Source organism: Hemitrygon akajei, chromosome 3 (genome assembly GCF_048418815.1).
Source record: "Hemitrygon akajei chromosome 3, sHemAka1.3, whole genome shotgun sequence".
In the NCBI taxonomy this organism is placed as follows: domain Eukaryota; kingdom Metazoa; phylum Chordata; class Chondrichthyes; order Myliobatiformes; family Dasyatidae; genus Hemitrygon; species Hemitrygon akajei.
Genome location: NC_133126.1, coordinates 44,601,353 through 44,625,441, shown reverse-complemented (window position 1 = coordinate 44,625,441; position 24,089 = coordinate 44,601,353). Strand labels below are relative to the sequence as shown.

Sequence of the window (24,089 nt, the reverse complement as noted above, 5' to 3'; positions counted from 1 at the left end):
CTTCATCTAGCAGGTTTCCCTCAGCACCGGAATCCACCAGAGTGGATCGGGACAGAGACTGTCGTTGGTAATTCACGGTAGCTGGGATCTGCATCCGAGTCTGGGGGGGGGGGGTGAAGGGAGTATTGTCCGACTCACCAGGTATCCTCCTTTTCTCACTGGTGCCCTCCCTTTTGGCCACTGAGGGCAGGTATCCCAGAAATGTCCTGGCTGGCCACAATAGAAACAATCCCCAGCTCTCCACCTCCGAAGTTGTTCGGCCGGGGAGAGCCGGTTTGCATCGTCTCCTCCCCCAGGGTGGTGGGGAAGGTCAGAGCAGGAGCTGCACTTGGAGCGGCTGAGGAAGTGATGTTGGCTGAGACTGATAAAGTGGACCGTGGGCTTCCCCGAGGAGCGGGGCGACTGGTTCTTTCTCTCAGCCATTCTTGAAGTTGATTATCTAATCTCGTGGCTAGTGAGATCAGAGAGTCCAGACAGTCTGTGTCATTCCTCGCTGCCAGTTCATCCTTTATCTTGTCCAAGAGGCCCTGTCGAAACACTTCCCGCAGGGCCTCGTCATTCCACCCTGAGTCTGTGGCTAAGGTTTGGAACTCGATGGAATATCTTGCTACGCTTCACGAACCCTGACAAAGAGTCAGTAAGCATTTGGTGGCGTCCTTGCCACAAATAGATTGTTCAAAGACCTTCCTCATTTCAACAACAAAGGAGGAGTAGGAGGAACAAACCTCTGGTCTGTTATCCCATATCACAGTTGCCCAAGCCAAGGCATCCCCTCGTAACAGCCCCATGATGTACGCAATCTTGGATTTATCTGAAGTGTAGGTACATGGCTGTAGCTCAAAGACCAGAGAGCATTGTAACAGGAAGGCCCAACACCTCCATAGGTCCCCAGCGTAGGGTTCGGGCTCAGGGGTGTATGGCTCTCGAGGGGACTGTGCTGCTGATCCCAGGGGCGATGCCATCCCGAGCGGTGCGGTTTGGGCAGTCAGGATTTTTGGAAGAGACAGAGAAAGGGAAGCCAAAACTCAATCCACCTGCTCACTGACCTTCCGTACATTCGTGGACAGCATCCAAAGGTTTTCCATGACCTCCCTAAGTAGTTGGTCGTGGGCACCCAGTAGGTAGCCCTGACTGGCGAGGGCCTGTTGTACGGGATCCGTGTCCGCTGGGTTCATTGAGGCCAGTTCATTCTGTGCAAGGACGAGGCTGAGGATGAACCCAAGTGCACGACACAGGCACAGAGGCAGAGTCGGGAGGTGTTATTGACATAGCGAGCGTGGAATCAGTATCCAGGAGCAATGCTAGACTTCAAACTGGCAGTCCTAAGAACCATGAAACAAGATTACTCACACCAGAGTCAACCAACAAACTGGCAGCTCTTTGTTGTGATCACAGGGTTTTTATACTGCATTTGCTGATGGAAAGCAGGTGTGTGTAGTTAGTGGAACCTGGGAATGATTGGAAACTAAATGAGGGGATTGAGGCCCAATTCCTGAGGTAAATTGTCAGATGGGACCATGACAGTTAGCGAGTATAAAGATGTAAGTTTTTTCCCCATCCAAGTTCATGGACCCCCTGGAATCACTCCTCTGGCCCCAAGGGGTCTGTGGACCCCAGGTTAAGAACCACTGATGTATTATGATTTAGTAAATTTTTTTATTATACCACTAGGAGGAAACATTGGATAGTTTAGCAATGAAAGTTAACAGCTGAAGTTCTTAGTAGACAAGAATGTGATAACTTTCATCTCAGCCCCTAAATGACCAATAGCAGTACTGAAGCACTGGATTGGTTTGGTTTCTCAAATCGTACTAATAATAAGCTCCTCTGATCCAGTCAATTATTCTTTGCTTTTTAAACCTATCTGTATTTTCCTACTTAATAATAATGTAAAATGAATGTATTAAATAAAGTTGGGTCAGAAGTTTAATTGTTTCATGTTCCTTTAATCTAATATCACTTAGTTTGTATTTAATCTTGTCTTGCCCTGTGCAACATATTGTGAAATTCCCTGGTTCCTGGAAAAATAATATTCCATGACTGTTTTCTTAAATGCAGAGTATACATAAATTTCATCTGAAACTATGATACAATAAATGTGCAGTTGGTGTCTTTTAAACACTGAAATTTTACCCGTCTCTTGCAGCTCATTGCATATAACCATCACTCTTTGTGGAAGAGATTGTCTCTTGGGTTCTTTTCAAATCTTTATCATCTCATGTAAACCTATGCTGTCTGGTTTTATATTCTCCTATCTTTGGACAAAGACTGTGCATCTTATCCATGTCCTTCATGAATCTATATAGCTCTGTATGGTCACCCCCAGTCTGCTTCACCCCAGGGGAAAACAGTCCCAGCATATCTAGTCTCTACTTCTATCTCAAGCCCTCCACTCTCAGCAATATCCTTGTAAGTCATTTTCTTTTGCACTTGCTCCAACTTAAGTGCATCGTTCCTATAGTATGAATGTGGCTTCATCACGGCAGTAGAGGAGGCCATGGACTGACACATTGGCCATGCCATTAGGTTGGAGGCTACCCAGACGGAATATAGGGTACTGCTGCTCCAAACTGAGTGTCGCCTCATCACAGCAGTAGGGGAAGGCGTACGCAGGTTGGAGGAGCATCACCTTATATTCCATCTGGTTACCCACTAACCTGATGGCATGAACACTGATTTCTCAAACTTCCAGTAACTGCCCCCTTCACCATTTCCATTTCCCTTTCTCACTTATCTTCTTACCTGCCCATCACTTCCCTCTGGTGCTCCTCTTTCTTCCATGATCGTCTACTGTTTCCTATCAGATTCCCCCTTTTCCGGCTCTTCATCTCTTTCACCTATCAGCTTCCCAGCTCTTTACTTCGACCCTCCCCTCACCCATTTTCATCTATCACCTACCATCTTGTACTCTTCCCCTCCCCCTGCCTTTTTGTTCTAACTTCTAATTTTTTTCCCAGCCCGATAAAGGGACTTGGCCCGAAACATCGACTGCTTACTGTTTTGCATAAATGCTGCCTGGCCTGATGAGTTCCTCCGGCATTTTGTGCGTGTTTCTTGGATTTTCAGTATCCGCAGTTTTTCCCCATCCATTTACTTTCAGTCTTGTTCCCAGCCAGTGGGGCTGACCATTTGATCTTTCTCTAATCTTTTGGGCACTTTGGCAGCCCTTTCTGCAATGATGGTTTTCAGATGGCACCTATAAAAAGCCAGACAGTCAGTAGTGTCCCTGTTGTTGGATAATGGTGGTAGGAGAGGACACATGGTAGATTGTGAGAAATGTGAAGAGTCTGTTTATATAAAGCATATTGGCAGAGAGCCAAAATTATTAATAGATAGCTTTTGATTTTCAAGTATTTTCAATAATATATGGGATCTCCATATTGACACTGCTCCTTTGACTGTCAGTTGTAATTTCGAATGCATGAACAATTCTTGTAAACTCACAGCCATGGGTAACCATACATAAATCTATAAGATGGCATCATGGCTTAATGAGTGTAAAAAGTCACAAGCTGCAATGCTATTCTAACAGCTCAAAATATCAGGAAGTTATACCAACCTCAGCTCCTAAAAGAAAATATCATACTAAATTATTTTAGAGTTGGTTTGTGGAATTAATGCTTAAAATAGCTCATTGCTGGATAAATAGCTTATCCAGCAATAAATGTTGGTCTTGTGAGTTTTACCCACGTCAGTAAATGTGCTAAAAGATATCATGATCAGCTCGATTAATTCTTGTCACTTTTCCACCTCATAAATACACTCAGTGACCTCTTTGTTAGGTATATCTGTACACCTGCTTGTTAATGCAAATATCTCAGCCAACCATGTGGCAGCAGCTCATTGCATAGAAGCATGCAGGCATTGTCACGATTTTCAGTTGTTGTTCAGACCAGATATCAGAATGGGGTAGGAATGTGATCTAAGTGACTTTGACTGTTGGACTATGATCGTTGGTGCCAGACGGGGTGTTTTGACTATCTCAGAAAATGTTCTCCTGGGATTATCTTCAAGATGGCACCATTAAATGTTTGCATGCAGCCCCATGGAAATCATCAAATATTCCCATATTGGACTAATGCAGCTTAAATCCACGGTCATAGCCATGGGTACTTCAGTAAGCAGCATCATTTTAAGATGTCTAAAAAAATCTATTAATACGCAAAATTGACGAACCTCAGACAGCAGACTCAGGTTGTGAGTGCAATTGTCCTTTAATAAAACGGAAGTAGGGACGCTGTGTGGTGTACAAGTTCAGTTGAAGTGCAAAGGCTTTAGATATCCATTCCTGCCTATCCTGCTGGCGAATGTACAGCCTTTGGAAAATAAAATTGAAGACGTCAGAGCAAAATTGCAGTACCAGGGGGTCACGAGGGACTGCTGTGTACTTTTCTTCACGGAACTGTGGCTCACATCCGCCATTTCAGACATGGCGCTGCAGCTCAATAGCTTCACCATTTTCTGCAAAAGACTGGACAGTTCAATTTATTTATTTATTTATTTATTTTTAAAAGGCAGAGGAGGTTGAGTGTGCTTTATGATGAACTCATCATGGTGCTCAAACATGGCAGTTCTGCTTCAGTCCTGCTCACCCGACCTGAAACATCCAGTGGACAAATGTCATTCGTTTTATCTGCCAATGGAGTTTTCTGCCATCATCCTGATAGGAGAGTACATTCCACCTCAGGCCAACATCAGGCAGGCTCTGGAGGAACTGAGCAACATAATCAACAAGCACAAAACAGTGCACCTTGATGATTTCCCAGTCACTGCAGGAGATTTCAACCAGGCCAGCTTGAAGAAGTCTCTGAACAACTCTTACCAACATCTTACCTGTGGAACCAGAGAATTGTTTTATTTTCCCATTAACACTGTTGGCATTAAAGTCTGTGAACTGTCAACTGGTGTCAGTGTCTCTCACTCCGCACTTGGGCCACATCCAAACCTGGTGACAGCAAGTCTAAACCACACAAAGACGGACCCAGTAGAGAGAGCAGCTGACCTTGGCCATGAGATTCATTTGTCAGGTAGGAGATGAGCTACAGGCAACGGAATCTGTTCTCAGTGGAGTTAGAGGCAACGAGGCAGATAATTTTGTGCCAACAAGCCCAGTCTCACTTGGAGGAACAGGTATTGTCCCGAGCTGCAACTGTTCAACAGCTCACCACAGACTCGGGTGTCTGCGATTTCCACACTCACGGCCGCCATCTGTGAACTTACTGTGAACAGCTGATCCAGCGCTACCAGCACACCTGAAAACAAGTCAGGGCTTCCCTGCTACATGCCCAAAGACAACATTCCCGGCAGGCCGATTGGCTCCAACGACAGGTAAAGGCCATTTAAGCTGGGGGAGAAGGTCTGGTTGGCTTCGAGGGATCTTCCCCTGAAAGATGAGAGCCATAAATTGGCACCATGCTACGTGGGACCATTCGTAGTGGAAAAGGCTGACAACAAGGTGTCATATAGAATGTGTCTACCAGCAACACTGAAGATCCACCCATGTTTCCCAGATCAATCCAGTTACTACCTCTCCCTTGGCTCCAGTCACCCCACATCCCCCTCTGTCAGGAACGGGGACAGGAATGGACCCAAGTGCAGGATGCAGGTACTGAAGTACTAGGGGTAGGGCAGGAGGGGGATGCCATGGCATGCAAGGGGTAATGCTGGGGTTCAGGCAGACAGGGTCTTGGTCAGGCAGGCAGAGCAGGACCCCAGGGTTCCGGCGAGGCAGGCAGAGCAGGACCCCAGGGTTCCGGCGAGGCAGGCAGAGCAGGACTCCAGGGTTCCGGCGAGGCAGGCAGAGCAGGATCCCAGAGTTCCGGCAAAAGGCGGGGTCTTGAGGTACATTGCTTGGCTGGAGGAGAGGCCCCCCCCCCCCCCAGGCGTGCTGCATATGTTCCAGGTATGGCTGCCTCCCAGGCGGAAACACGGAGGCCTGGGCAAGACGCGGACTCCTAGGCAGGTGTGGGGCACAACCCATCGGAAGTGGGGGGGGGGGGGAAGGGGCAGAATACCCCGCCGGGCAGCGGCAGGCCGGCCGGACCTGCCCGACAGAGACAAAGGGGTAGAACGAGGACTAGGTCCAGGATGACCACCACGACAGCCATGATCCCCAGGTAACTCGGGAGAGGCAGGCAGACAGTGCGAGCAAGGCAAAACGGGCGGAGCATCAGGACCAGCGCATACGGGAAAAAGCAGGGGAACAAGACCAACCTGGACAAAACAAATACAGAGCAGGTCAGAATCTGGGCAGGGTAAACAGGATAAGGAGCAGAGTACGAAGCCGGCAGAGAGCAGGAGACAGAGCAGGATACGGAACAAAATGACCACCCGCCTGGTCTCAGTCCCAAGGTCCCTTATAAACACCTGCAGCTGAATTGGCCACGGGTGTGCCTCCTAAAGCCAGGAGGATCCTAACTGGCTCAAGGGTGACGGGAGGGAAGGCTGTAAGACCCGGAGTCCGGAGACCAGATCAAGACCCGGAATGCGGGCTCTGGACTGGACCAGACCCCGACACCTTCCTCCCTGCATGATAGATGGTTCCCTTGTCTGTGCAGTGCGGCGCCTCCTGGCATCTCACCGACTACGAGGTAAGGTCCAGTACCTTTGGACTGGGAAGTTTATAGTCCAGAAGAATGTACTTGGATCCCGGCGAAGGACATCTTGGACAAATCACTGATCTGGGACTTCCAGTGGACACAGGTCTGTGTTTCCCATCCAACACAGGGAGTTCATTAAGATTCTTAAAGAAGATAATTCTGCATCTCTCAATGGGGTAGAAAAGGCATTAAATGAAGCACTACATGAACTCAACAAAATTCTTTCAGATGATCTTTTTAAAGTTTTTGGTAGGTTGTCAATAGTTCTCTCAAATGTTTAAATATCAATGTCTTGCTCTTCGAATCTATAATTTCCCCCTTTTCTCCCTCCCCTTTTTTTTTCTCTTTTAATCTTCTATAATCTTTCGCGGGTAGGTTAGTTTTGGTTTTCTTCTGATCTTCTTCGTATTAAGTTTTATACTTCTGTTGAAGTTGTTCCTATTTGTAATTATGTTTTCTAGTGCGTAAACTAGTTACCATTTGCTATACTATTTATACGGAGCTGTTGTTAATGACACAGAACTGGAAGTCATACTTGGGTTAATATTTTTGGTAGAGCTAGCTGCTCTTTTTGGTAGCCGTCTAGTTTTGGGTCGCGAGAGTGGGGTGGGTTCTCCAGTTCCAACACTACTCACTGTTTCTTTTGCTTTCCTTTGTTACTCAGGACATGTTTCTGTTTTGATTCTACGAATCTATGTTTACATTTTTGCTCCCAGACTGTTACTGTACTGCTTGACTTTTTATATGCCTGCTGCCTTCTACGCACTAACAATTGATAATGGTTAATACACTTAAGTTTGTGAGCTGGAATGTAAAGGGATTGAATCACCCTGTTAAAAGAAGGAAGGTCTTCTCACATATTAAACAACTCAAAGCGGACATTGCCTTCCTTCAAGAAACTCATATTCGTTGTTTTGATAACTCCCGACTTTTGTCAAAGTGGGCGAGTCAGCATTTTCATTCATCCTTTGCCGCCAAAGCTAGGGGGGGGGGGTCTCCATCCTTATTAACTCAAATATTCCTTTTGAACTCCATAATAAGATATCTGATACAAATGGCCGTTTTATTATTGTTTCTGGTAAACTATATAATACTAAAGTTGTACTAGCAAACCTGTATGCCCCCAATTTTGATGATGTTAATTTTTTTGAACGTTTTTTCTCCTCACTACCAGACTTAAACTCATACTCTCTTATACTGGGTGGCGATTTCAATTGTTGGTTAGATCCTAGTTTGGATCGATCGTCTTCTGTTACTAGACCACCTATTAAATCTGCCTTAGCTATTCAATCATTTCTCTCTAATTATGCTATCTCTGATATATGGCGTTTCCTTCATCCCACTGAGAGAGATTATTCTTTTTTTTCACATGTTCACCATACCTTTACTAGAATTGACTACTTCTTACTTGATAATCAGCTCATTCCATTTGTCTATTCTTGTGATTATCAGAGTATACTGATTTCTGACCATGCCCCAATTACTCTGTCCTTAAATTTTCCTGGCCTCCCTCAGAGGAATAAACACTGGCGGTTTGATTTGACTTTATTATCGGATGATGATTTTCTAACATTTATCAAGGATCAGATAACCTTTTATTTTAACACCAATTCATCACCTGAAGTGCCATCCCAGATTGTCTGGGATGCCATGAAAGCATATTTGAGGGGTCAAATAATCTCCTATACAGCAAATCTTAATAGAAAGTCCTGTGCATATTGATTAGACCTCATTAATCAGATTAAAGAATTGGATCAACTGTATGCTCAAACTAAGAATCCTGAACTATACAAGAAACGTGTAGAACTTCAAACTAAATTTAATCTTCTGTCTACTCAACCTGTCGAACGTCAACTTCTTGAAAGTAAGAGTCGCTTTTACATTCATGGTGACAAATCTGGTAAATTTCTAGCCAATCAGCTGAGGCGTTCCAAAGCCAAACAACATATTACAAAGATCCGGAAGGAGAATGGAGACTTTACATCGGATCACTTAGAAATCAATGACGCATTAAAAAATTTCTATTCTCAACTTTATTCCTTTGAATCTTTGAATGACAATATCTCTATCGATCATTTTTTAAATAATCTGAATATTCCTTCGCTTTCATCTGATTTTAAAGCCAAACTTAATGCGCCTATATCATCAGAAGAAATATCTCTTGCAATTTCTGCACTGTCCTCAGGGAAATCTCCTGGACCTGATGGGTTCCCCGTAGAATTTTATAAATCATTCTCTTCACTTCTTTCTCCTCAATTACTCTCAGTATTATCTGACTCATTTAACTACGGCAAATTGCCACCCTCTTTTAATGAGGCATCTATTATTCTTTTATTAAAAAAGGGTAAAGACCCAACAGAGTGTTCCTCATATAGGCCGATTTCTTTGCTTAATGTTGATGTTAAAATCTTAGCCAAAGTTTTGGCTTATAGATTAGAAACTGTTATTCCCTCTATTATTTCTGATGATCAAACTGGTTTTATTAAAAACCATCTTCCTTTTTTTAAACATTCGGCGTTTATTTAACATTTTATATTCACCTCCAACTGGGATTCCTGAATGTGTTATTTCCCTCGATGCGGAGAAAGCATTTGATCGTATAGAGTGGAATTACCTTTTTGCAGTTTTAGAAAAATTTGACTTCGGTCAAAGTTTTATCTCTTGGATCAAATTGCTGTACCTGTGTCCTACTGCCTCTGTTCTAACTAATTTTCAGAAATCCCAGTTATTTAACCTCAAACGTGGCACCTATCAGGGATGCCCTTTAAGTCCCTTTCTCTTTGATTTGGCTATAGAACCTTTGGCGATAGCGTTTCGAAATTGTCCTGAACTGACCGGAATTTGGAGAGGGGGTGTTGAGCATAAAGTTTCTCTTTATGCTGATGACTTATTACTTTTTCTTTCAAATCCGTCTACATCCTTACCTCCAATGTTTTCACTTCTTGACCAGTTTAGCCAGTTCTCTGGATATAAACTTAATTTACATAAGAGCGAACTTTTCCCAATTAATAAAGAGGCACAAGAATTAACATTTTGTGATCTCCCTTTTAAAGTAGTCCACAATCAATTTACTTATCTTGGGATTACAGTCACAAGGAAGTTTAAAGATCTCTTTCGTGAAAATTTTGCCAATCTTCTATATACTATTAAGCAGAGTCTGTTGCAATGGTCACCTTTATCTATGCCTTTGGTAGGTCGTATTAATGTTGTTAAAATGTATGTTCTCCCTAAACTTTTATATTTATTTCAATCAATCCCAATTTTTATTCCTAAATCTTTTTTTGATCCCTTAGACTCTATTATTTTGTCATATCTGTGGAAGAATAAGCGCTCTAGAATTAATGAAGTTTATCTCCAAAAATCTAAAAAAGAGGGTGGCATGGCTTTACCTAACTTTCGTTTATATTATTGGGCAGCCAATATACGTTGTGCTACCTTTTGGTCTTTTTTCCATGGCCAACCTGAGTGCCCTAATTGGGTGGCAATGGAGTTGAGCTCCACTAAAGAATTATCTATCTCTGCACTTCTCGGCTCTGTACTCCCTAGTAGTTTGTCCAGATTAATAGTTAATCCTCTTGTTAGACCCACTTTGCGTATATGGGCTCAGTTTAGGAAATTTTATGGTTTCCATGGTTTCTCCTTTTCTAGCCCTATCTTACATAACCACCTTTTTTTACCTACTACGTATGACTCAGCATTCCATGATTGGTATAGGAAGGGCATTAGACATTTTGAAGATTTTTTTATTGATAGTCGCTTTGCTTCTTTTCAACAGCTCTCTGCTAAGTTCAATCTGCCTAAAGCTCATTTTTTTAGATATCTCCAAATTAGACACTTTATTACTCCTTTAATCCCTAACTTCCCTGAAATGCCTGAAAAAAATGTTATGGACTTATTTCTTTCTATTAATCCACTAGGTAAAGGTTTAATATCATTTATTCGTGATAAATTAGCAGCCTTACGACGTGCCCCTGTGGATAAAATTAAAATGGCATGGAAGCATGATTTAAATACCTCCTTATCTGATGAGACTTGGGACTCGATTCTCAAATCGGTTAATTTAACCTCTCTTTGTGCTCGCCATTGCCTTTTACAGTTTAAGATTGTTCATAGAGCCCATATGTCTAAATCTAAATTATCTCGATTTTACCCCAACATCAGTCCGCTTTGTGATAAATGCAAAAGGGGCGAGGCCTCTCTCATTCATATGTACTGGTTTTGTCCTAGCTTGGAGAAATTTTGGAAAGATGTCTTCATAACGTTATCGTATATTCTGAATCACCACCTAGAACCTAACCCCTTAATTGCTCTGTTCGGTTTTTGGGGCGAGACAGATTTATGTCTGGGTCCGACCAAATGCCGAATACTATCCTTTGCCTCTCTCCTGGCTAGACGCTTGATCCTCCTTAGATGGAGAGATGTTGCCCCGCCCACGCATACTCAATGGCTTAACGATATTATGGCCTGCTTAGACCTTGAAAAAAATTCATTATTCAGTTCTTAATTCAGATTTAAAGTTCCATAAGGTCTGGGGACCTTTTATCGAGTACTTTCATAACCTTCCTCTTGACTAGGGTTTTTTTTTCTTTTCGGTCCCTTGCTTTCAGCTCCCTTTTTTTTTTCCTGGTAGTAGGCATTAATATCCTCTGTTGCTAAGTGTCTGGGAGTTTGATTGTCCTGATTTATATTCTCTATACTGTGTTGTGGTTGGTCTGGAGTTTTTTTTTGTTGCGGGGCTTGGGGAGGATACTAATTTTACATGTCTTCAATTTGGGTGCTTTCTCAAATATCTTTCTTTGTATCATATTATTATTGTATGTTTATTTTTGCACTGTATCAAGGTTCATTTTGATCTGGGGTTTTTTTTATCTGTAGTTATGTAGAAAATGTATAAAAAAACTAATAAAAAAATAAATATCAATGACTTGGCATTATACCATTAATGCCATAGTTGGATGCATCAGCAAGGGAGATGAGACGGAGTGCAGGGCTAAGGTGGGAAACTTTGTCACATGGTGCGAGCAGAATCATCTGCAGCTTAATGTGAAAAAGACTAAGGAGCTGGTGGTGGACCCGAGGAGGGCTAAGGCACCGGTGACCCCTGTTTCCATCCAATGGGTCAGTGTGGACATGGTGGAGGATTACAAATACATGGGGATACGAATTGACAATAAATTGGACTGGTCAAAGAACACTGAGGCTGTCTACAAGAAGGGTCAGAGCCATCTCTACTTCCTGAGGAGACGGAGGTCCTTTAACATCTGCCGGACGATGCTGAGGATGTTCTACGAGTCTGTGGTGGCCAGTGCTATCATGTTTGCTGTTGTGTGCTGGGGCAGCAGGCTGAGGGTAGCAGACACCAACAGAATCAACAAACTCATTCGTAAGGCCAGTGATGTTGTGGGGGTGGAACTGGACTCTCTGATGGTGGTGTCTGAAAAGAGGATGCTGTCCAAGTTGCATGCCATCTTGGACAATGTCTCCCATCCACTCCATAATGTACTGGTTAGGCACAGGAGTACGTTCAGCCAGAGACTCATTCCACCGAGATGCAACACTGAGCATCATTGAAAGTCATTCCTGCCTGTGGCCATCAAACTTTACAACTCCTCTCTCAGTGTGTCAGACACCCTGAGCCAATAGGCTGGTCCTGGACTAATTTCCACTTGGAATAATTTTACTTATTATTATTTAATTATTTATGGTTTTATATTGCTATATTTCTACACTATTCTTGGTTGGTGTGACTGTATCAAAACCCAGTTTCCCTCGGATTCAATAAAGTATGTCTGTCTGTCTGTAATTGTATATTCTAGCATTGTTTTAAGAAGATCATGACAAATAAGCAGTTGTCCAGCAGTGAAGATTTTGATCAGTTAATGAGCATGACTGGAAAATATTGTAATGAGTTAAGGAAAATTTAAGAGGCCAATTACCAGGTGCATCGCTTATTGGTCTTAAATAAAAAGCTTCAGTTATAAGACGTGCTTATTATAAATGACCAAAAGTTGCATATCTATTTAAGTAAAAGATGGTGATTTCTGATCTTCACTATCAATCTGTTAGAGTGTACATTACCACATCAATGAAAAAGAAAATCAGCAAAAAAAATCTTCACAGCACATCACAGCAGCTAAGATAAGAAGAATTGGGAGCAATAAATAAAATGTATGAAGAATTTTAAGTATATACCATTTTTTTTTGTTTCCTCCTGGGATTTTTTTTGCAAGTATTTAGTGTATACTAATTGATGCATTCCAGTACAGTCGGCCCTCCTTATCTGCGGGTTTCGTATGCGCGGATTCAACCAACCGCGGATCGGAGCAACCCGGAAGTTCTCTCTCCAGCACTCGCTGTTTGAACATGTGCAGACTTTTTTTCTTGTCATTATTCCCTAACCAGTACAGTATGACAACTATTTACATAGCATTTACATTATATTAGGTACTATAAGTAATCTAGAGATGATTTAAAGTACAGGCAGTCTTTAAGTCAGATTTGTACGCAAGTCAGAAAAGGTACATCCGGTATTATTTAGCTTCAGTTAGTCTAATGTTTGTCTTAGTATATAGTATATATTTTACCTTTCTATGCATAAAATACTTAAGAAACGTTTGTATTTCAATAATTAAACCACTGCGTTACTTAGTAATAATTGTAGCTTTCATCGGGACAGGACCTTTCACATCCTCCATTATTCTCACTTTATCCTTTAAAATTGTCCGATGCTTTTCCAATGACCGATGGTGTTTCACCTCTTTCTGATTGCTTTATTATTTCCACTTTATTTTCAATCGTGATCGTTTTCCGTCAACGGAACAAAAACACTGGATTCAGCAGCAGCCATGGGCGGCAGGTCTGAGCTCCCCCGGGTCCTAAAGTCCACCTGCATTGAGACAGGTTAAATAAGGGACTTAAGCATCCGCGGAGGGTCCCGGAACGAATCCCCCGTGGATAAAGAGGGCCAACTGTAGAAATTAAAGTCAAGTCAAGTCACTTTTGTTGTCATTTCGACCATAACTGCTGGTACAGTACATAGTAAAAATGAGAATGTTTTTCAGGACCATGGTGTTACATGACACAATACAAAAACTAGACTGAACTACGTAAAAAACAACACAGAAAACTACACTAGACTACAGACCTACCCAGGATTGTGTAAAGTGCACAAAACAGTGCAGGCATTAAAATAAATACTAAACAGGACAATAGAGCAAGGTGTCAGTCCAGGCTTCGGGTATTGAGGAGTCTGATAGCTTGGGGGAAGAAACTGTTACGTAGTCTGGTTGTGAGAGCCCGAATGCTTCAGAGCCTTTTCCCAGACGGCAGGAGGGAGAAGAGATTGTATGAGGGGTGCATGGGGTCCTTCATAATGCTGTTTCCTTTGCGGATGCAGTGTGTAGTGTAAATGTCTGTAATGGCGGGAAGAGAGACCCCAGTGATCTTCTCAGCTGACCTCACTATCCGCTGCAGGGTCTTGCGATCTGAGATGGTGCAATTTCCGAACCAGGCAGTGACGCAGCTGCTCAGGATGCTCTGTAGAATGTGATGAGGATGGGGGGGTGGGGGGGGGGTGGGAGATGGACTTTCCTCAGTCTTCGCAGAAAGTAGAGACATTGCTGGGCTTTCTTTGCTATGGAGCTGGTGTTGAGGGACCAGGTGAGATTCTCTGCCAGGTGAACACCAAGAAATTTGGTGCTCTTAACGATCTCTACCGAGGACCCGTTGATGTTCAGCGGGGAGTGGTTGCTCCGTGCTCTCTTGAAGTCAACAATTATCTCTTTTGTTTTGTTCACATTCAGAGACAGGTTGTTGGCTCTGCACCAGTCCATTAGCCACTGCACCTCCTCTCTGTAAGCTGACTCATTGTTCTTGCTGATGAGACCCACCACGGTTGTGTCATCGGCAAACTTGATGACGTGGTTCGAGCTGTGTGTTGCAGCACAGTTGTGGGTCAGCAGAGTGAACAGCAGTGGACTGAGCACACAGCCCTGGGGGGCCCCCGTGCTCAGTGTAATGCTGTTGGAGATGCTGCTCCCAATGCAGACTGACTGACAGGTCTCCCAGTCGGGAAGTCTATGATCCAGTTGCAGAGGGAGGTGTTCAGGCCCAATAGGCTCAGCTTTCCAATCAGTTTCTGAGGGATGATTGTGTTGAATGCTGAACTGGTCTATGAACAGCATCTGAACGAGTGTCTCTTTTGTCCAGGTGGGTTAGGGCCATGTATGCTGCCTGACCTGCTGAGGTCCTCCAGCATTTATGTGTGTGTAAATGAGCTATAATTTCCCTTAAAGCGTGAAGTGACATTTGCAACTTTCCAGCCCTCTGGAACCATTCCAGGATCTATTGATTAGTGAAATATCATCGCTAAGCCTCCACGCTCTTCAGCCACCTCTTTCATAACCTTGGGGTGTAGTCCATCTGGTCCAGGTGACTTACCTACCTTTAGACCTTCCAGCTTCCCAAACACATTCTCCTTACTAATAGCGACTACACTCACTTATGCCCTCGACACTCAAATTTCTAGAATACTGCAAGTGTCTTCCACAGTGAACATTGAAGTACTTATTAAGTTGGTTCATCATTTCTTTGTCCCCCATTACTTCTTCTCCAGTGGTCCAATATCTACTCTCAGGTCTCTTTTACTCTTTATATATCTGAAATAATATATATCCTCTTTTATATGTTGGCTAACTTACCTTCATATTTCATTTTTTATATCCTTTTACTTTTTTTAGTTGCTTCTGTTGTTCTTAAAAGTTTCTCAATCCTCTAACATCCCACTATTTATTTTGCTCCATTATATGCCCTCTCTTTTGTGTTTATGCTGTCTTTAACTTCCACAGTTTAACTTTAACAGCCACAGTTGCCACATCCTCCTTTTAGAATACTTCATTTTTGGAATTTATCTATCCTGTGTCTTCTGAATTGCTTCCAGAAACTCAAGCCATTGCTGTTCTGCCATCACTCCTGCTATTGTCCCCTTCCAATCAGCCTTGGTCAGCTGCTCTCTCATGCCTCGGTGGTTCTTTTTACTGTACTGTTAAATCTATACTTCTGACTTTAGCTTCTCCCTCTCAAACTACGGGGTTAATTCTATAATCTTATCATCAGTGCCTCCTAAAGGTTCCTTCACCTGAAGCTCCCTAATCAAATCTGGTTCATTACTTAACACCTAATCCAGAATAGCCTTTTCCCTGGTGGGCTCAATCACAAGCTGCTCTAAAAAGCCATCTCACAGGCATTCTACAAATTCCTTCCCTTGGGATCCAGCACCAAGCTGATTTTCCCAATCTACCTACATATTGAAATCCCCCATGACTATTGTGCCTATATTCTACCTCCTATTGTAATTTGTATCCTACACCCTGGCTACAATTTGGAGGACATCAGGGTTATTTTACCCTTGCAGATTCTTAACTCTACCCACAAGGATTCCTCATCTTCCAATATTATGTCACCTCCTTCTAAGGGTCGCGGCACGACTGCGCAGGTGTGTGGATGTCAGCGAGTTAGAATGGCGGGAAGAACCTAAGAGGATATCATTTTTTCTTCAGTGGTTTGATTGAGGCATGACTGAGCAGGCACATGGTTATCAGCGAGTTAGGCCGGTGGGAAGAATTAAAAAAGAAGACATCTTTATAGAGCGGGCGTCGGCGTAGGAGGGCTTTGGCTCAATGGGACTTGGGCAATAATGGGTTGAGGCGAGGTAAGTTACTTGTGAAGGATAGGAATAGGAAGTATGTCTGCGAGGCTGGTGTTCTGTGCTCGGTGTCAGGTGTGGGATGTCCAGGAGCCTCCCAGCCTCCCACATCAGCACCAAGTGCGTCGAGCTGCAGCTCCTTAGGGACCGGGTTAGGGAACTAGAGATGCAGCTCAAAGACCTTTGTCTGGTCAGGGAAAGAGAGGAGGTGATAGAGAGGAGCTATATGCAAGTAGTCACTCTGGGGCCTCAGGAGACAGATAAGTGGGTAACAGTCAAGAGAGGGAAGGGCAGGTCAGACACTAGAGAGTACCCCTGTGGCTGTCCCCCTTAACAATAAGTACTCCTGTTTGAGTACTGCTGGGGGGGGGGGGAATGAACTACCTGGGGGAAACAACAGTGCCCACGCCTCTGGCACAGAGTCCGGCCCTGTGGCTCAGAAGGGTAGGGAAAGGAAGAGGATGGCAGCAGTGATAGGGGATTCTGTAGTTAGGGGGTCAGACAGGCAATTCTGTGGATACAGGAAAAATGGATGGTAGTTTGCCTCCCAAGTGCCAGGGTCTGGGATGTTTCTGATCACGTCCACGATATCCAAAAGTGTGAAGGTGACAGCTAGACATCATGGTACATATTGGTACCAACGACATAGGTAGGAAAAGGGAGGTGGTCCTGAAAATGGACTACAGGGAGTTAGGAGGAAGTTGAGAAGCAGGACCTCAAAGGTAGTAATCTCGGGATTACTGCCAGTGCCACACGACAGTGAGTATAAGAATAGAGAGTCATGGTCCAGTCCGTGATGTCCACGTTCCGGTTCACGGTTCGGTCTGTGGACTCCAGATGCCAGGTCTTCCGGCTGTCCCTTGTTTCATTTTGGTTTAATCATAGGCACCAGATTCTCATCTTATAGGGACTATAAGTGACCCTACAAGTGTGGGTGCTGGTTTGTCTCGTCAGTGTCCTGTCCTCGCCTCTGTGGGGTTCGTCTCGTCAGTATCCTGTCCTCACCTCTGTCGGGTTTGTCTTTGCTGTTACCCTGCGGTTGGATCTGTCCCTCCCTGTCCTCGCCTCTGTGGGGTTCGTCTTGTCAGTATCCTGTCCTCAGTGGGGTTTGTCTTGTCAGGCTGTCTTTGCTGTTACCCTGCAGTTGGATCTGTCCCTCCCTGTCCTTGCCTCTGTTGGGTAAGCCAGGCTGTCTTTGCTGTTACCCTGAGGCTGGACTGTTCCCTTCCCTTCCCCTTCTTTCTGCTACCCATGCCTGAAGCCTTGCCTGCTACCCATGCCTGCGTCCTCGCCTGTATCGCTGTCAAGTTCAGCTGCTGGAGTGAGACTGGAGCCTTGCCACGCTAACAGAAAGAACTATCTATCATTGAGTTTGGCACTGTCTCTGTGTCCTCGTGTTTTGTGTCTGTGTATGAGTCCTGGCCCTACGTCCTGTTCCCAAGGAGGGGTTCTGACTCTGTGTAAAGCTCAGGCCCCATGTCCTGTTCCCAAGGAAGGGTCCGGGCTCTGTGTTCGGTATTCCCGTGCTCAAGTCCAAGGCTCAGTAGGCAGGCCATTTGCCACTACTTGAATGGATTGTCATTCCGTGTCCAGGTCTGGGTCCAAGGCTCCGAGTCAGGTTCCAGTCCAGGTCCAGGTCCAGGTCCCTCTTCCCTTGCTTTCTGACACACCAGGTCCCACTTTCCCTAGTACTTCAGTGTCTGTGTCTTGCATTTGGGCCTGTTCCCAATGCCCATGTTATGACATAGTGAGGTGGAGGATAAATGCATGGCTGAGGGATTGGAGCAGGGGGCAGGGATTCAGATTTCTGGATCATTGGGACCTCTTTTGGGGCAGGCGTGACCTGTACAAAAAGGACGAGTTGCACTTGAATCCAAGGGGGCCAAATATCCTGGCAGGGAGGTTTGCCAAGGCTATTGGGGAGAGTTTAAACTAGAGTTGCTGGGGGGGTGGGAACCGAACTGAAGAGATGGGAGGAAGGGGTGGTTGGCTCACAAATAGAGAAAGCTTGTAGACAGTGTGTGAGGGAAGATAGGCAGGTGATAGAGAAGGGATACGCTCAGACTGATGGTTTGAGATGTGTCTATTTTAATATCAGGAATATTATGAATAAAGCGGTTGAGTTAGAGCGTGGATCAGTACTGGGAGCTATGATGTTGTGGCCATAACAGAGATTTGGATGGTTTAGGGGCAGGAATGGCTACTTAGAGTGCCAGGCTGTAGATGTTTCAGAAAGGACAGGGAGGGAGGCAAAAGAGGTGGGGTCGTGGCACTGTTGATCAGAGATAGTGTCACGGCTGCAGAAAAGGAGGATGTCAATGGAGGGATTGACTACCGAGTCTCTGTTGGTGGAAGTTTGGAACAGGAAGGGGTCAATAACTCTACTGGGTGTTTTTTTTTTTTTTTAATATAGACCACCCAATACTAGCAGTGACATTGTGGAGCAGATAGGGAGGTAGATTCTGGAAAGATGCAATAATAGCAGGGTTGTCATGGTGGGAGATTTTACTTTCCCCAATATTGATTGGCATCTACCTAGAGCAAGGAGTGGAGTTTGTTACGTGTGTTCTGGAAGGTTTCCTGACACAATATGTAGATAAGCCTACAAGAGGAGAGGCTGTACTTGATCTGGTATTGGGAAATGAACCTGGTCATTTCTCAGGTCTCTCAGTGGGAGAGCATTTTGGAGATAGTGATCACAATTCTATCTCTTTTACCACAGCATTGAAGAGGGATAGGAGCAGAAAAGTCTGTAAAGAGTTTAAATGGAGTAAGGGGAAATATGATGTTATCAGGCAGGAACTTGGAAGCATAACTTGGGAACAGATGTCCTCAGTGAAACCTACAGCAGAAATGTGGCAAATGTCCAGGGGATATTTGCGTGATGTTCTGCATAGGAATATTTCAATGAACCAGGGAAAGGATAGTAAGGTACAGAAACCATGGTGTACAAAGGCTGTTCAAAATCTAGTGAAGTGGGAAAGAATAGCTTATGAAAGGTTCAAAAAGCTAGGTAATGATAGAGATCTAGAAAATTATAAGGCTAGCAGGAAGGAGCTTAAGAATGAAATTAGGAGAGCCAGAAGGGGCCATGAGAAGGCCTTGGCGAGCAGCATTAAGGAAAACCCAAGGCATCCTACAAGTATGTGAAGAGCAAGAGAATAAGACGTGAGAGAATAGGACCAATCAAGTATGACAGTGGAAAAGTGTGTATGGAACTGGAGAAGATAGCGGAGGTACTTAATGAATACTTTGCTTCAGTATTCACTACGAAAAAGACCTTGGTGATTGTAGGGATGACATACAGTGGACTGAAAATCTTGAGCATATAGACATTAAGAAAGAGGATGTGCTGGAGGTTTTGGAAAGCATCAAGTTGGATAAGTCACCGGGAACAGACAAGATATATCCCAGGCTACTGTGGAAGGCAAGGGAGGAGATTGCTGAGCCTCTGGCGATGATCTTTGCATCATCAGTGGGGACAGGAGAGGTTCTGGAGGATTGGAGGGTTGCGGATTTTGTTCCCTTATACAAGAAAGGGAGTAGAGATAGGCCATTGCTATCCAGAGATTACTACCTAGGAGGTCCTTCTTTTCAGCTTTCTACCTAATTCCCTATATTCTCTTCAGGACCTTCTCCCTTTTCCTATCTGTCACTGATACCTATATGTACATGACTACCAACAGCTTCCCTTAATATCTTATGGTCCTGATCAGAGACATCCTTGTCCCTGGCATATAGGAGGCAATATAGCATCTGGATGTCTGTTCATGTCCACAGAATTTCCTGTCAAACACTGACCCACTTACACAGTGGCTGCGCCCACTATGGCCACCCCTCTTAAACCTCACTTCTTCTTACTGGCCCTTGCTAAGTACATAATGACCCAACTGGCCGTGATTGCACTTTTCAGATCTTACACTCAGAATCCACAAGCCAATGGCTCTCGTGATCTCAAGCTGCTGAAAATCTTGACAGCCTGCTTGCTTTTTCAAACCGCACACTCACAATCCAGTGGTTCTTGGTTATCTCAAGCCCACTGTAGAAAATAAAACTTCACATAAGACAAATTAAGTGGACCCCTTAACCATCCATTGAGGAATTTTCATGCTTTATGCTTGTAATATTTTGCAGTATAGAAGAATGCCTAGTTTGTGAACTCATTAAGCATACTCATCGCTTGTTTCTCTGTCTCGTCAACTGCCCGTGTTTCTCTTAGCAGCAGAGTTATTCATTGTGGTCTACTAATGAAGCAACCAGCACAACATGTGATGTGAAACACGAGAGAAAACTGCTCCTGGGGAAACATGAAACCCCTGACAGAAAGCACTCAAGCTCAGGATGGAAACTGGGTGGCTAGACTACGTGGCTGCAATGTCAACTGTGTGCTGTACTAAAAGTGCTGATCTAAAAATGAAGAAACCATTATGTTTGAAGTGAACATTTTGTTTGAAGTAAATTCTTTAGCTAATGGAAAGCAAATGCATTTGTATTTCATTCAAAAAATTTCCTTCCTGAGATTGCATGCAATGAGGTAAGGAAAGAAGTCAGATTTGTTTGATTGGTTTTCACAAGAGGTAGTGATTCACACCACCATGCGACTTCAACATCTTTCAGTTCCCTTTTGTTTGCTAATTTCATAAATTATTACGAAAGTGAGTTTTTATGTTGTGAATTCTGGGTTGAAATGATTTGAAATGCTGACTGTCAACTTCAACACAGTTGGCATCTATGCTCATGAGTGAAAATAATCCTTGCATGCGTTGAATCTCACTATATTTACTGTATGTCTGGGAAGTACATACATATCACTCTGGCTCAGCTGATAGTGTTCCTTGTGCCAGAAAGTTCAAGTTCCAAGGTGGAACTTCAAGGCCGCCAGCATCGTCCCCGTGCCGAAGAAGTCTTCAGTGCCCTGCCTAAATGACTACCGTCCCGTTGCACTCTCATCCATCATCATGAAGTGCTTCGAGAGGCTCGTCATGAGGCATATCAAGGCCCTGCTGCCCCCTCACTGGACCCCTGCAGTTTGCGTACCGTCCCAACCGCTCAACAGATGATGCCATTGCCATCACCCTCCACCTGGCCCTAACCCACCTAGACAAAAAAAGACACATACGTTCGGATGCTGTTCATAGACTTCAGTTCAGCATTCACAATCATCCCTCAGAAACTGATTGGAAAGCTGAGCCTACTGGGCCTGAACACCTCCCTCTGCAACTGGATCCTAGACTTCCTGACTGGGAGACCTCAGTCAGTCCGGATTGGGAGCAGCATCTCCAACACCATCACACTGAGCACGGGGGCTTCGCAGGGCTGTGTGCTCAGTCCACTGCTGTTCACTCTGCTGACCCACGACTGTGCTGTAACACATAGCTCGAACCATATCATCAAGTTTGCTGATGACATGACTGTGGTGGGTCTCATCAGCAAGAACGATGAGTCAGCTTACAGAGAGGAGGTGCAGCGGCTAACGGACTGGTGCAGAGCCAACAACCTGTCTCTGAATGTGAACAAAACAAAAGAGATGGTTGTTGACTTCAGGAGAGCACGGAGCGACCACTCCCCACTGAACATTGACAGCTCCTCGGTAGAGATCGTTAAGAGCACCAAATTTCTTGGTGTTCACCTGGCGGAGAATCTCACCTGGTCCCTCAACACCAGCTCCATAGCAAAGAAAGCCCAGCAGCGTCTCTACTTTCTGCGAAGACTGAGGAAAGTCCATTTCCCACCCCCCATCCTCATCAGATTCTACTTAACTAGTCACAGTAAAATAAATTTTGATCAGGGATGCCCAAACTTTTGCATGCCACTGTAAAGACTTGGCCTCCACAGCTGCCTTTGGCAATGAGTTCCAGAGATTCACCACTCCTAGGCTAAAGAAATACCTACTCATCTCCATTCTAAAAGAAAGCCTCTCTATTTTGATGGAAAGGAGTTTGTTACATTTTTCCTCTAAGCTGGAACAGAGAGTCTCCAAGTATCGAACACGACTTTCTAAATCTTCAAAGTCGAATCGATGCGAGATAGGTGTTCGGCATGTTTGTCCACTTTATCGTTGATCCGATCCAGTTTGTCTTCCAACTGTTTGAAAGCAGTTTTAAATTCCTTTAAAATTTCATCTTGGAGCTTTCCGAGCGCAGCCAGAGTCTCGTCTGAGAGAGCCGTAGCTTCCTTTCTCCCAGATTTAGAACTCTTGCTTGATATTGTAAGTTAGATATATTCACAGGCAAGTAAGAGACACCGAAAAAATTCCTAACTAAGGTTTAAAACATGGAGACATTTAGTGCAAAGATAGCGACATTAACGGAACAAAAGTTCGGAGCAGCTAAACAATCGCCATCTTACCGGAAGTCTGTCCCATACATGGAATTATGTTGTAGTGGCCATTACAGAGACTTGGCTGGCTCCAGGGCAGGAATGGATTCTCAATATTCCTGGATTTCAGTGCTTTAAAAGGGATAGAGTGGGGGGGGGGGGGGGGGAAGAAAGGGGAGGAGGGGTGGCATTACTGGTCAGAGATACTATTACAGCTGCAGAAAGGGTGGGTAATGTAGCAGGATCCTCTTTTGAGTCAGTATGGGTGGAAGTCAGGAACAGGAAGGGAGCAGTTACTCTACTGGGGGTATTCTATAGGCCCCCTGGTAGCAGCAGAGATACCAAGGAGCAGATTGGGAGGCAGATTTTGGAAAGGTGCAAAAATAACAGGGTTGTTATCATGGGTGACTTTAACTTCCCTAATACTGATTGGCACTTGATTAGTTCCAAGGGTTTTGATGGGGCAGGGTTTGTTAAGTGTGTCCAGGATGGATTCCTGTCACAGTATGTTGACAGGCCGACTAGGAGGAATGCCATACTAGATCTAGTATTAGGTAACGAACCGGGTCAGGTCACAGATCTGTCAGTGGGTGAGCATCTGGGGGACAGTAATCACCACTCCCTGACCTTTAGCATTATCATGAAAAAAGATAGAATCAGAGAGGACAGGAAAGTTTTTAATTGGGGAAGGGCAAATTATGAGGCTATAAGGCTAGACCTTGAGGGTGTGAACTGGGATGATGTTTTTTCAGGGAAATGTACTATGGACATGTGTTCGATGTTTAAGGATCTCTTGCAGGATGTTAGGGATAAATTTGTCCCGGTGAGGAAGATAAAGAATGGTAGGATGAAGGAACCATGGGTGACAAGTGAAGTGGAAAATCTAGTCAGGTGGAAGAAGGCAGCATACATGAGGTTTAGGAAGCAAGGATCAGATGGGTCTATTGAGGAATATAGGGTAGCAAGAAAGGAGCTTAAGAAGGAGGCATGAGAAGGCCTTGGCGAGTAGGGTAAAGGAAAACCCCAAGGCATTCTTCAATTATGTGAAGAACAAAAGGATGGCAGGAGTAAAGGTAGGACTGATTAGAGATAAAAGTGGGAAGATGTGCCTGGAGGCTGTGGAAGTGCACGAGATCCTCAATGAATACTTCTCTTCAGTATTCACCACTGAGAGGGAACTTGATGACGGTGAGGACAATATGAGTGAGGTTGATGTTCTGGAGCATGTTGATATTAAGGGAGAGGAGGTGTTGGAGTTGTTAAAGTACATTAGGACAGATAAGTCCCTGGGGCCTGACAGAATATTCCCCAGGCTGCTCCATGAGGCAAGGAAAGAGATTGCTGAACCTCTGGCTAGGATCTTTATGTCCTCGTTGTCCACGGGAATGGTACCAGAGGATTGGAGGGAGGCAAATGTTGTCCCCTTGTTCAAAAAAGGTAGTAGGGATAGTCCAGGTAATTACAGACCA

General features: G+C 44.3%; 1 long non-coding RNA gene across 5 annotated transcripts in view; it reads left to right on the top strand.

The window, feature by feature from the left end:
- The window catches only part of LOC140724926 (uncharacterized), a 166,167-nt gene that overhangs the window by 57,129 nt on the left and 84,949 nt on the right, over window positions 1–24,089 (top strand). For 2 of the 5 annotated variants that reach the window (XR_012098222.1, XR_012098221.1), the window contains exon 5: window positions 20,525–20,680. The exons of the other annotated variants lie outside the window; for them this stretch is intronic. This is a non-coding gene — a long non-coding RNA (uncharacterized lncRNA). Of the gene's footprint in view, window positions 1–20,524; window positions 20,681–24,089 lie in introns of those variants that run through there. 5 annotated transcript variants of the gene reach the window in all.